This window comes from Dipodomys merriami, unplaced genomic scaffold (genome assembly GCF_024711535.1).
Source record: "Dipodomys merriami isolate MVZ:Mamm:240054 unplaced genomic scaffold, mDipMer1.0.p SCAF_16, whole genome shotgun sequence".
NCBI lineage: Eukaryota > Metazoa > Chordata > Mammalia > Rodentia > Heteromyidae > Dipodomys > Dipodomys merriami.
In genome coordinates this window covers 14,955,570-14,967,687 of record NW_027202937.1, presented here as the reverse complement: position 1 = coordinate 14,967,687, position 12,118 = coordinate 14,955,570, and the positions used below count along the sequence as shown (strand labels likewise).

The 12,118-nt window shown below is 39.5% G+C and overlaps 5 non-coding genes across 5 annotated transcripts; 2 read left to right on the top strand and 3 right to left on the bottom strand.

Annotated features, from left to right (window-relative positions):
• Nucleotides 1–2,542: 2,542 nt before the first annotated feature.
• Trnaw-cca (transfer RNA tryptophan (anticodon CCA)) lies at nucleotides 2,543–2,614 on the bottom strand. The gene has a single exon. It is a non-coding gene; the product is annotated as a tRNA-Trp (tRNA).
• A 4,541-nt stretch (nucleotides 2,615–7,155) lies between these two features.
• Nucleotides 7,156–7,237, top strand: Trnas-aga (transfer RNA serine (anticodon AGA)). Its single transcript has one exon. It is a non-coding gene; the product is annotated as a tRNA-Ser (tRNA).
• A 255-nt stretch (nucleotides 7,238–7,492) lies between these two features.
• Nucleotides 7,493–7,565, top strand: Trnar-acg (transfer RNA arginine (anticodon ACG)). The gene has a single exon. It is a non-coding gene; the product is annotated as a tRNA-Arg (tRNA).
• Nucleotides 7,566–7,947: 382 nt separating this feature from the next.
• On the bottom strand, nucleotides 7,948–8,019 carry Trnam-cau (transfer RNA methionine (anticodon CAU)). Its single transcript has one exon. It is a non-coding gene; the product is annotated as a tRNA-Met (tRNA).
• A 1,132-nt stretch (nucleotides 8,020–9,151) lies between these two features.
• Trnaw-cca (transfer RNA tryptophan (anticodon CCA)) lies at nucleotides 9,152–9,223 on the bottom strand. The gene has a single exon. It is a non-coding gene; the product is annotated as a tRNA-Trp (tRNA).
• Nucleotides 9,224–12,118: the final 2,895 nt, after the last annotated feature.

Genomic DNA, 12,118 nt, shown 5'->3' with positions numbered 1-12,118 from the left:
ACCCTGGAGAAAATGACCTCCTAGTTGCTGCAGTCACTGTATCAGTTAGGAAGGAAAGCCAACATGGTACTCGGAAATAAATAAACAAGAGATAGGACTCTTGTTTTTGATTACTTCAGTTGGCTTGGAGAAAAAAGCCAACACATCGAAAACCATTATCCAGCAATGAGGAAAAAAGATTGCCTCTACTTAAAAAAAAAAAAAAAGAAGAAGCTCTGAGAGCTCTAAGCTCTTATTTGTAAAACCTGAGTCATGAGTGTAGGTCATTACTCAGTAAAATTTAAAGGTGTCTATTAAAGCCCATTGGGGGAAAATAATTTAAGAAATATAAATGAGAAAAATTAAAAACAAAAAAGCAACCTGCTTAATAAAATGAAATGTGTGTACTAGATCATAGTATCTTCTTATAATTACTCTATGTTAAATCGATCATAAAACATTTCTACAAATATTTTTATTTCTGTTAGAAACATATCTTCAGTACCATGCAAATAGTAGCTATTCAACATCTTAACATGACCTATTCTTAGAATCTCCAAACTCTCCAATCTCCAAAATATTTTTGTGTGAAACCTAAAAATAATTCCTATAATATACACTACTTCCTCAAATTTTAATTTCAATTTGTCAACTGCTGATGATAACAGAAGAGTATACAGAAAACCGAAACATAGACAATCATGTACGACAGAATAAAAATGGCATTATTGAGGTAGTCAGCCTCTCAGACTTGAGTGCTAGGTCAGCTGTGGTCTGGACCACGGTTTCATTAGTGGAACAAATTCACTGAGATGAACTCTCACTAATCAGATTCATATTATGAGTTTAATGTTACTTGTCTGGGGAATCTATAGCTTTTCAAAATTGAAATCCTGGTGTTAGGTACATAATCCCATGGAAGAGTTCCTCCTGCCTAACCTGCTAAAGGCCGTAAATTCCATGCCTACCACAGGTAGGGAAAAATAAAAAAACCAACCAACCAAACAAACAAACAAACAATCTAGAACCTTTATCCTCACAGTTCAAGTCATTTGATCCTTGTCACAAAGTCGTGTGAGGGCGTGATTGAGAGGAAAGAGACCCTGAAGGTATAATACTGACAGACTTCCTTAGTGACCAAACTTTAATCAGGTTTCCCTGAGTGCCCTTCTTAGCTTAGGCTTCATAAAACCTTGTTTTGGTCTAATCAAGTTCCTCTTTGTAATTTTCCACTCATTGCCCTTCCTTCTCCTCACCTATTGTCTATAAAAGCCCAATTTTCCTCGCTATTATTGGAAGTTGAATTAAGTTTCATACCGAAAGTTTTTCCTCTACTTCAATCACTTGAATAAAATCTGTCTTGGCATTTTTAACACCTGTCAGAGGAGAAGAACGTAAGTGATCTTAAATCCAAACCTGGTGATGCATGCTTGTAATCCTAGCACTAATGAGGCTGAACTTCCAGGTGAACAGAAAAACAAGTCATGGAAATAACAGGGGAAGGAAGAGTAGAGTCAGCAATGGACACAAGCATGACGTTTGTGCAACAAATATCCATGCGCTGTTGGGAGAAAAGCAGAGAACAATGCTCTTAGAACAAACACTACAACTGAAAGAAGAAAATAAGGGGTTAAATCAGACTGATGTGTTCGAGTATGTCTTTAGTATCTTTAAGACATTCGGAAAAGATTACTCCTGAAGATTACAGGTGCAAGATTTGGTTTGTTATTCAACAATTATGTGTTGTTTATTGTTGGCCTTACTTGGTATTTTCTGGATCCAATATCTGCTTGTCCTAGAACTCAAACCAGGTGAGGGCGCTACAGGTACATTTAGAAGACCCTGGGTGCAAGAAAAAGGAATGGAAAAGGAATACCATCTAGTTAAAAGGGGGGGGGGGGAAGAAGATTTAAGGGGACAGTGAAAACTGTGTCATGGAATAATTTCTGGAAGATGTTACTACATTTTGTCATTTTCTAATTTGTCCTCCAAGTGCTTATGAATTACTCCATATAAAATCAACATGGAAATAAGCTTCACTGGTTACATATTAGGAACAATAAATTCATTGAGATCCTTGGTTGAATTTTTTAACTACATTTATTTTTTTTAAGGGGTGGCAAGAGATGTACTAGCCAAGGTGTTGTCTCTGTTTATTCATTTGTTGTATTTATTTTGTCCCTAGGTGGGTTTTTTGTTTTTGTTTTTGTTTGTTTTTTGTTCGATCTGTAACTGGAGCCACAGTTCCACTTCCGCTTTTGTTTTTTTGTTTGAATTTCTCTGCCCCAGCTGGCTTCAAGCCTCAATCTTCAAGTCTCAGTCTCTGGAGTAATTAGGGAGGAACCAGCGGTGCCTGGTTTATCTCTAAGAATCCCAGCAGCCAGTCCACAGATGAAAAGGGAAGTGAGATTTGTCTTGTTGACAGCAAATACCCTGGTTTAGAAAATTTTTCACAGCCTCGATTCTTAGTCTTACTTTACGAGGAAGTAAACATACCTCAAAGTAAAAAGCAACTAGTTTTATTGCTTACCAGTCAATCCCTGCCCAAAACAGAAACACCCTTTGACCCCGACGTGATTTGAACACGCAACCTTCTGATCTGGAGTCAGACGCGCTACCGTTGCGCCACGAGGTCACAGTCCCTAACCTTTTTTCACTGCTAATTAAAGGACTCAAAATGACTTTTCTTTGTCCATCTCTAGGTCTAAAGTTTTCTTTACTATGACTTCTTTCTCTCCTCACCACTCACAGCCTCATTAAGACTTTGATGACAAAAATAAAGAATTTTACCACATTCAACACTGAGTCCCAAATCCTAATGGTCCATACAAGGAAATTTCATTATTTCTTAAATCTTTCAACCTGCCCAATTTTTTTTTTTACTGTTTTGACAAAAATCATGGATGTATTGCTTTGATATTTGAAGTGAAGAAGAACTAAAAGAAATGGTTATGACGTTCGCATATTACTTTTCTTCCATGTTCAAGTTCATTACACTTCTTCTGGAGGCTTCCAATCTTCCCATAACCACTCAACCCTATCTGAATGCTAGCAGCATTTTTCACCTGAAGGGCCTAAAAGCCTACCTTGAGTGGCATATCTGCCCAAAGCCCTCACTACCTAGTTAGAATCCATGCCCCTTCCCATCTCCCCTTGAGGCCACTCCAAGCAGCCCCAACAAACAGACAATATATGTTACATTCTTGGCTCTTTTCTGCACTCCAGCTCAGCGATTCTCAGGAAATCCTCCTGGGCTCAACAGCAGCAGGGAATGTAGAAATTCAATTTTTCGGTCACCTACTGGATCGGAAGCTGCACGTGTTTTAAGCAAACTTCTACGTGGTTATGACACAGGGGAAAGTTTGGAAATCACTACTTCCCAGCCTAAAGACCCTCCCCTGTCTATTGCTCTTGAAACACAAGGAAAACATGAATAAACTACCTGTTCTTTGTTCTAGAATAAACCCATTAGATGTCACCTGTTCTTAGTTATGGTGCTTTTCATTGTCAGTAGCTAACAACTCTGACTTGTAAGTCCAATTACCTTTCCCAGCTCCTCAACCCACAAATATTCTTTTTTTTTTTTTTTTTTTTGCCAGTCATGGTGCCTGAACTCTGGGCCTGGGCACTGTCCCTCAGCTCTTCAGCTCAAGGCTTGTGCTCTACCACTTAAGCCACAGCACCCGAACCCAGGGCCTCATGCGTGCAAGGCAAGCACTCTACCACTGAGCCACCTTCCCAGCCCCCTCCCTCCCCCACCCCCCCAAATATTCTTAAACCATGTACTCCAATGGTCTAATTTGAGACTTGATCTCCCGGTCTCCACATGCAGATGCTCTGTCTGAATAAACGAGCAAAACTTGTCTCAGTGATTGGGCACACAGCTCAGCTACTAGCTGGTATTCATTCTCTCTCAAAAAAAAAAAAAATAGAGCTTCCTGTCTTCTAAGATGGGAGAGAGCAAACAAAGGATTAAATTGCTAGGGCTTCCAAAACCAATCATACAGACAGAGTCGTTTCAATACAAACTAATTTTTGAAAGACCCTAGCCCCCTAGGATACTTTCGTCAACAAGAGGGCGCCCCAGAAAACTCAGACTCCAGGCCGGGAGATGCAATAAGCAAGAGGAGTTTATTTGACGTTTGCGCAATCGGACTCTGTCCCGAGCAGACAGGGAGCCCCGAGCAGCGGTTACAAGCCTTCTTTTAAAGGCAAAAACCACGAGATTAATGTATAACACAAAGCATCCCATGATTGGTCCATTTAAAGGTCATCATATACCCAACAATCACCTTGCCACGCGGGAAATTTTGTAACACTCTTTGTAAAATGACTGGCCCATGGTTGGTTTAAGGGGGGGTTTACATGGTTACAGGCCCATGATTGGTTGACACTTGGCTCAGCTTGTGGTCTTGCCAGGTGGTCGTTATCTCAAGGTCCTGTCTGGGGAATTTCTAAATGGGAACTGAGGAACACGTACTGTCTGTTCTTTATCTACAACCACTGACCTTGTCCTAGGGCCGACATCTGGTCCCTGAAACTTCTTAACTCATTTTTGGGAAGGGAAGGGTCAGTGCCAGCGTAAGCAAGTTTACAGAAGCAGAATCAGCAGTTAGCAAATTAGCATTTAAAACATTTGTGGACTAGATCTAGTACACCTTCCTATGAACTAAAATGGGTAGACTACTCAGTACTCAAGTTTATTCTTACTTCTGGAACTGTTTAGAAATTCCTGAGTGTGGTAACATGTATTTTTTTGCTCTCCACTGAATGAAAAGTACCTGTAAATGTGTTATGACAGATGACTATGCTCCAAATAAAATATTTGAAATAATAAAGAATCAGGGACTAGAAGCCAAAAGACTTCTCAGAAGCTATCGCAAGAAACTGTGAGAATGTGATCTGAGAAAACAGGCTTGAGGCAGAGAAGGAAAATCTAATTTGAGAAATAATTAGAATGACTTGAAGATCTAGGAAGGAGAGAGTCAAAGAGGGGAAAAGCCAAGAGTTCTAGGACTTTAACTCTGGAATCTGAAGTCCTATACAAACAATCCTGAATCTTATACAAAAACTGGAAGGAGAATGAAGTTTGAGGGGAAGGCTAGAACATTCCTTTTTGAATGTGTTGCTTTTATGATGTCCATGAATAGACAAGAAGAAACCACTGGAACAATCCAGTATTATGAAGCTCCAAAGAAAAGCCTGGAGTGGAGACACGTTTTTTTTCTACATTGTACACGAGAGTGATTTATCAAGTATCCCTAACTCTTCTATTCATTGTAGCCATGAAACCAGAATCCCCTATATACTTTCTAATACACACACTCACACATACACTCTCACATACACAGGGAGAAAAAAGGGAGATATTGTAGTGTTAATAGCATAGTTTCACAAATGTTTAATTCCTAGGTGTCATGAGTGAACTACACTTGTGTCTTTCCACAATGTCAGAATATATTTAATAACAGCAAATTTACAAGCTGCATCAATTTCGTTGTCATTAATTAGCCATATTCTGCTAACTGTGCTCTTTAGCCAGAAGCCAATTGGAAACTAAGTTCTTTTATTCCAATCTTATTAATACGGACTCTGAGATTACTTATTACACTTCACAATACAGGCTCTAGGCTGGTTCTGAAAGGTTAAAGTGCTTCAAAGGTTAAAGGCATTTAAAAAGATCTTGTTGATGGCTAGAGCAGATAGGCGGTACTGATGCAGAATCACTGCTAGTGATTAGATAAGATATTAACAGGAGGAACTTAGTCATAGAACTGAAAGACCTGGTAGTGTCCAAAATCTAAGGCAAGTGGCAATGTTGGTTCAAAGTGCAGGGCTGGTTCCCGTAACAAAGTTGATTTCAAGCTTACTGAATTCAGAAAATAACAATTCCATGAGTTAAGCGAAACAAAGGGGGTGGAGCCTAGCTGAAAGCCCTGGGGTCAACCTATTAGTTCTTGACACTTACCCTGATAATCTGCAGCCAGCTTAAGTGGATACTTCAGCGTTAGTTATCCCTCCTTACAAATGACTGAAAGCCTTATGTCATTCCTGGGTGTAGCATGTTCAACAAGTTCATGGGTTTCCTTTTACTCATATGGGTCTATGTGTTCTTAGTTTACTTTGACAAGTTTGTAGGTGGCAATCTTTAATTTTCATAAATAATTTGTCAATCTGTTCCATGGTTTCTGCAGGACAGATAGTTTTCTTTAACGTGTACAACAAAAATATAGATTGATTTTGCCTCATCATTTGAACTCAAAATGAAGCAAATTACTGTTTCATCAAATAGAGTGACTCTGGGCAAGGCATATCCTGAAAGCTACTGTTCTATGCAACAAAAAGTTATTATCTTGGGAGCAAGGCGCAGCCTAAGCCTCATACTTGCTTTGGAGTCTATCTTTGTATATATATTTAATATATTATTCTCTCCTTAGAAAAAGCTGTAAAGTGAAAAGAATTTGACCCTCAGAAATATCTCTTACTGTCCAATTTACTCAGAGGAATTGTCTGCTGACTAAAAAATTTAGAACCATATTAAGAAGCAGGAGGTAGAATTTTTCTATAGAATATTTGGTAGATATGGATTCTTTCTTATTTTAAATTCTGAATTTTGAAATAACAATGAAGTGAATATTTGTTGTATTTTTACTATACTGCAAGTACCCGACTGAGTATATGAAGATAAAGGGAATTCTTGCCATAATATTGTCTTAGGGCAAATTTCCTACACAGTGAAAAGTTCTTGGAATGTATTGCTGATTTGTTTTCTAGAAAGGACCTAGAAAATTCTGTTTACCACACATATACTTGGAGTTTAATAATAATACTCTGATTATTTTGCTGGTCATGTGGCTTCAACTCTGGGCCTGGGCACTGACCCAGAGCCTCTTTGTGCTCAAGGCTAGCTCTCTACCACGAGCTGGGGTACTACGTCCGTCTTTTTCTAAGTAGTTTATTGGAGATCAGAGTCTCACGAACTTTTCCGTCTGGCTTTGAATCGCTATAATCAGATATCACCCTCCATACTACCTACGATTACGGGCGTGAGCCACCGGCACTACCGCAAGTTAAACTCTCCGTAATCTAATTCTTAGTAAATCCCTAATTAAAGAAGAGGCAGGTTAGAAAATGCAATGGTAACATATAGAGCATGGGAAGAAAGGACAGTAGGTTGTAGTCGTGGCCGAGTGGTTAAGGCGATGGACTAGAAATCCATTGGGGTCCCCCCGCGCAGGTTCGAATCCTGCCGACTACGAGGTGTGTTCTTTGGTCACCCGTTGTGGCCTCAGATCCCTGTCTTTAGGGAATTATCAGTTACTTTGTATCTAAACAATAACTCCACAAGGAAAAGCTACGTGTGAGTAAAGAAGAGAATTTTTTGGTTGTAGCTCTCAAGTGCCCTTGTGCTCAAAATCCTGATAATGATGGGTAAACAAATCAGATACAACAATTAACCTTTACGGTGCTATAGTTCTTAATTACCTTTACCATTCCACATAACCTTCAAGGTGGGCCAGTGGCGCAATGGATAACGCGTCTGACTACGGATCAGAAGATTCTAGGTTCGACTCCTGGCTGGCTCGAGAAACTTTAATTTTGTAATTAACGTTCCACAATGCACTGTAAAACTCCTATGTATTATTTAAATTTTACTTGTAGAGATTTCATTTTATACAAAACAGAAAGAAATGCTCATAATACAAACTAGGCCAATTTGCTCTTTGTTGATATACATTAAATTTTCTTTAAGTTACCCTTTACTTCCAACCATCACTTGGATCCCTTTTACTTTGCTCAAATATCACTCTTTTAGGGATAGACCTGTAACTTAATCCAATACAACACACAAATCCCTGAGCATGCACATATATGTACATACAAACTTTTGCTCTTGGGAAAGTACTACACAGTAACTCGTTGCCTTGAAGTGGTTCATGAGAAAATACAGTCAAAAAGAACCGCCCCTAGCAGAGGATGGTTTCGATCCATCGACCTCTGGGTTATGGGCCCAGCACGCTTCCGCTGCGCCACTCTGCTACTGCAGCAAGCACGCTTGGTTATCTTTTATTTAACTGTTCTTTGGTTTACCAGTTCTTGTTTTTGTTTTTAAATTGTGTAATTGTCCTGCTTTTGTTCCAAAGCAATATATCATTTTTATGTCATGCCCATGGGAGTACACTACTAAGGAAATGCTTATAAGAAATAGAAAAGGGCTAGGTGCCGGTGGCTCAGATCTATAATCGTAGCTATTCAGAAGAGAGAGATCTGAGGATCCCGATTGTCAACCAGTCAGGGCAGGAGTAAGACTCTTATTTCCAATTAATGACAGAAAAAGCCAGAACTGATGCTGTGGTTGAGAAAAAGGGGCTTAGGTACTGGGCCCACGCTCAGAGTTCAAGTCCCAGAAGGAAAGAAGAGAGGAAGGGAGGAAGGGAGGAAGGGAGAGAGGTAGGGGGGAGGGAGGGAGGGAGAGGGGGAGAGGAGAAAAAGAGAGAGAAAGCGGGAAAAGAAAGAAGGAAGGAAGGAAGGAAAGAGAAAGAAAGAAAGAAAGAAAGAAAGAAAGAAAGAAAGAAAGAAAGAAAGAAAGAAAGAAGGGAGGGAGGGAGGGAAGAAAGAAGGGAGGGAGGAAAGAAAGAAAGAAAGAAAGAAAGAAAGAAAGAAAGAAAGAAAGAAAGAAAGAAAGAAAGAAAGAAAGGAAAGAAACGGAAGAAAAAGGGAATACAATTTGGGATACACTTCTCCAGTGCACAAATACATTAGACACACACCTGTGTGTTTTGTGGACATTTTCACCTCAATCACAAAACATCTCTGATATCGCAAAGACCTTGTTTTAAGTCACCGTAAATCATACAAAATAACAGAATATCTCTTCTGAAGAAATAAATGTCTTCCTTTCTTCCATGATGCAAAATGTTAATTCATAATCTGTTGGAGGATATATAAATATAAATAAATATAAATGTATAAATATAAACATATATAAACTCATTGTTATCATTAAGGTGTTATAAGCCAGGTAATGAGCAGTTTCTTTTCCCGAGAATACTCACTGCTGAGTATTTTGAGTTAGGTACTGTAAATGAGGACCCTCTGGGAAAGTGACTGCACGGCCTTTTTTTTTCTTTCTGTACGGACCTGAACTCAACTCTTCCTACTCTAAAACGTTTGACCCCGACGTGATTTGAACACGCAACCTTCTGATCTGGAGTCAGACGCGCTACCGTTGCGCCACGAGGTCTCCTGAGGAGACACCTTTTAAATACTTTCTAACCCAGTCCACGTGATTTTCAGCATTTCGTGAAGATCTAACACCTGGTAGTTTTAAATAACATATGCGTGTTAGCTTCTCCAGTCTCTGTAAAACAGGGTGGGGCTTGAACTCTTCCCAAAATTGACTGTGAGTCCTAACCAGTGTTTCAAATGACTTCATACAGAAGGTGAAGAGTTTAATCTGCTCATCTAACCCCATTTTCAGCACCTCTGCTTACCTTCCTTAGTTGACAAGAAACAGGACTGATTTCATACCCTGAAACCATCATCCTTCAGATCACGGGATTTGCAACTGGACCTAAGAAGAGCAAGAAATTTTGCTCTGCAGGAGCTAGTGGGTTATTTTGGATCTGAGTTTTAATAGAAAAGAAAAAAAGAAAAGGAAAAAATGAAAGGAATGAAGAAAAAGAAAGGAAAAGAAAATGCATGTCTAGGAAAACTCTGAATCTAAGTGGAGTTTTTTTTTGTTTCACTTTTTGTTTTAGATCATCTCGGCAAATAGCAACTCCTAGAGCATAGCAACTCCTAGAGCAAGATACTCTGACAGTAAGTGATCCACTTACTATTTTCTCTGAAAATTAAAATTTCCTTTTCTTCATCCTGAAAACTCCATCCAGAGCCTAGGGTTCCTACTGGGAATTGTATAGATCATAAACAGCATTTTAAAGAAGCCTATGTCTGAACCTCTAAAGTAGCAGATTATCTTTGGTACGTTTTTAAGGGATATTCATTCACCCAGTGAACAAGCAATAGGTTAGTCTCTGGGGTGGTGGATAGAAATTAGGGAGCCTGAGATGGATGTATTGGCAAACTGAGCTATTGACAATGCCAGGAAGCAGCTTTCAGCAGATAAATTATCCAGGGTTGGGAGGATCTGCAAACCCATACAGAAAGAGTGAAATCTGTGAATCTGGTGTTGTCAGATCTACTTTTGACTTAGACTTGAAATTCACTTTTCTCATCTGAAAAAAAAAATTGAGGTATGATAACATTACCCACCTAAGGTCATCACTAAGGACTTATATATGTAATGCTCCCTAAGAATGTCTGGTGCATAAATGAATTTTCAATTGATGTTAACTGATGTAACTAAAGTTTGATGAAATGTTTACTTTTTCCTGTGTCATCCATATTCCCTCAGCAGATGTTATGCTAAAATTTATATTCATCAATTGTTAGTTTCTCCCATAGATTAACTTGGGTGTTATTAAACAAAGTTAAATAAATTTATTCATTTTGAATGTTCGAATTATTCTTTCTCTTTAAAAAGCAAAAGTTAGTATAAATTGCATGATCCCAGATGGCAACTAAGAGCAGACAGGACATTGATAATATCTGGCTATAGAGAAACTTGGAAAGGAAATTACCACCAATTTAACCTGATAAACACCACAGTGTATATATATATATTATATATATAAACATACATACATACATATATATAGTTTGTTTGTTTGTTTGTTGTTTTGCTAACTTTGTCTGGCCTTGAACTTGAGATCTTCCTGGGCCCTTGAGTTTACAGATGCAAGCTAGGTGTGCAACGCTATGCCTAGCTTGCAGTGGAGGTGATTGATGGGTCTTGAACTCAGGACCTGGGCACTATCCCTTAACCTTTTTTCACTCAAGCCTGGCACTCTACCACTTGAGCCACAGCCCCATTTTCTACTTTTTGATAATTAGAGATAAGATGAGATGAGACGAGATGAGATAACTGGAAATAGGGTAGGCTTCCAACTACAACCCTCAGACCTTAGCCTTCTGGAAAACTAGAATTTCAGCAGCACCTGGCCCAGTTAACTGTCTTAATACAAAATTGTTTTTCTACAGCTTGTTCTTCACTTCCAAGACCCCCAGTCACATCATCTTCACTTTTCTAAGCACATGTCTGGGATATTACCAACTGGCCCAACTGAGTTCAAAGGCCTCATGATATGAATTCCTATTGGCAGTGTTGTAGTAAGGCTGTGTATGGGCTGTCTATGGGCTGTGTATGGGCTGATTTCTAGTCTTGACTTTTTCCCCTGAAATTATCACTATCTTACATCATAAGTGCAGGAGGAAAAATACACAGTTCAGAGTTCTATCTGTCATCATCTGGTTCAAAGTTGAATGGTAGGGGATGTGGCATCCTGGTTAGACAAATCTATATAAATTTTGAGCCCTGTTTAACATCAAACCTGACTCGGCACCCCAACACTTCCCTGCCTCTAACTGTATTCCAGTTTGAGATGCAGGAATTCAGCAAAGTTTTGATTGAAGTTCTGGACCATGCAGTAGCCAAATTCCAAAGTGATCCAAAGTCAGTCAATCAGAAGAGAGGTAAGGCTTTTGAGAATGGCCTGTGGGGAGACTTCCAGATGAGTGTGGGTGAAGGAGAGAGAAGGGTGTGAATGTGAGTTGAGATGGAACCTCCCTCTGTCCTGGTCCTTTGGGTCTGACTCCTACAAAGTGGTCTGGGGGTCTCTGTTTAGAAATTGAACCTAGCTCTTGTCTCCCAGAACCAGTATGGAAGGAGGAACAGGGGAAAAATATAAAATTAAAAACTCAGAAACGGGCTGGATGCTGGTGACTCATGCTTGTAGTCCCAGCTACTCAGGATGCTGAGATCCTGAAGATCATCATTCCAAGCCAGCCGGGGCAGGAAAGTCCATGAAACTCTCATTGAAGTGGTAGAAGCACTAGCCTTGAGGAAAAGAGCTCAGGGATAGTGAGTGCCCAGGCCCCAAGGTCAAACCTCACAACCAACAAAAATTAATTCAGAAATGGCAAAGGGCCCCCTGACACTGAGCTGGACCAGGAATCTAGAGGGTCCTTGAAGCACCTTCTGGTGCAGCCCCAGCACCCTCCAGATCTTTTTACTGTC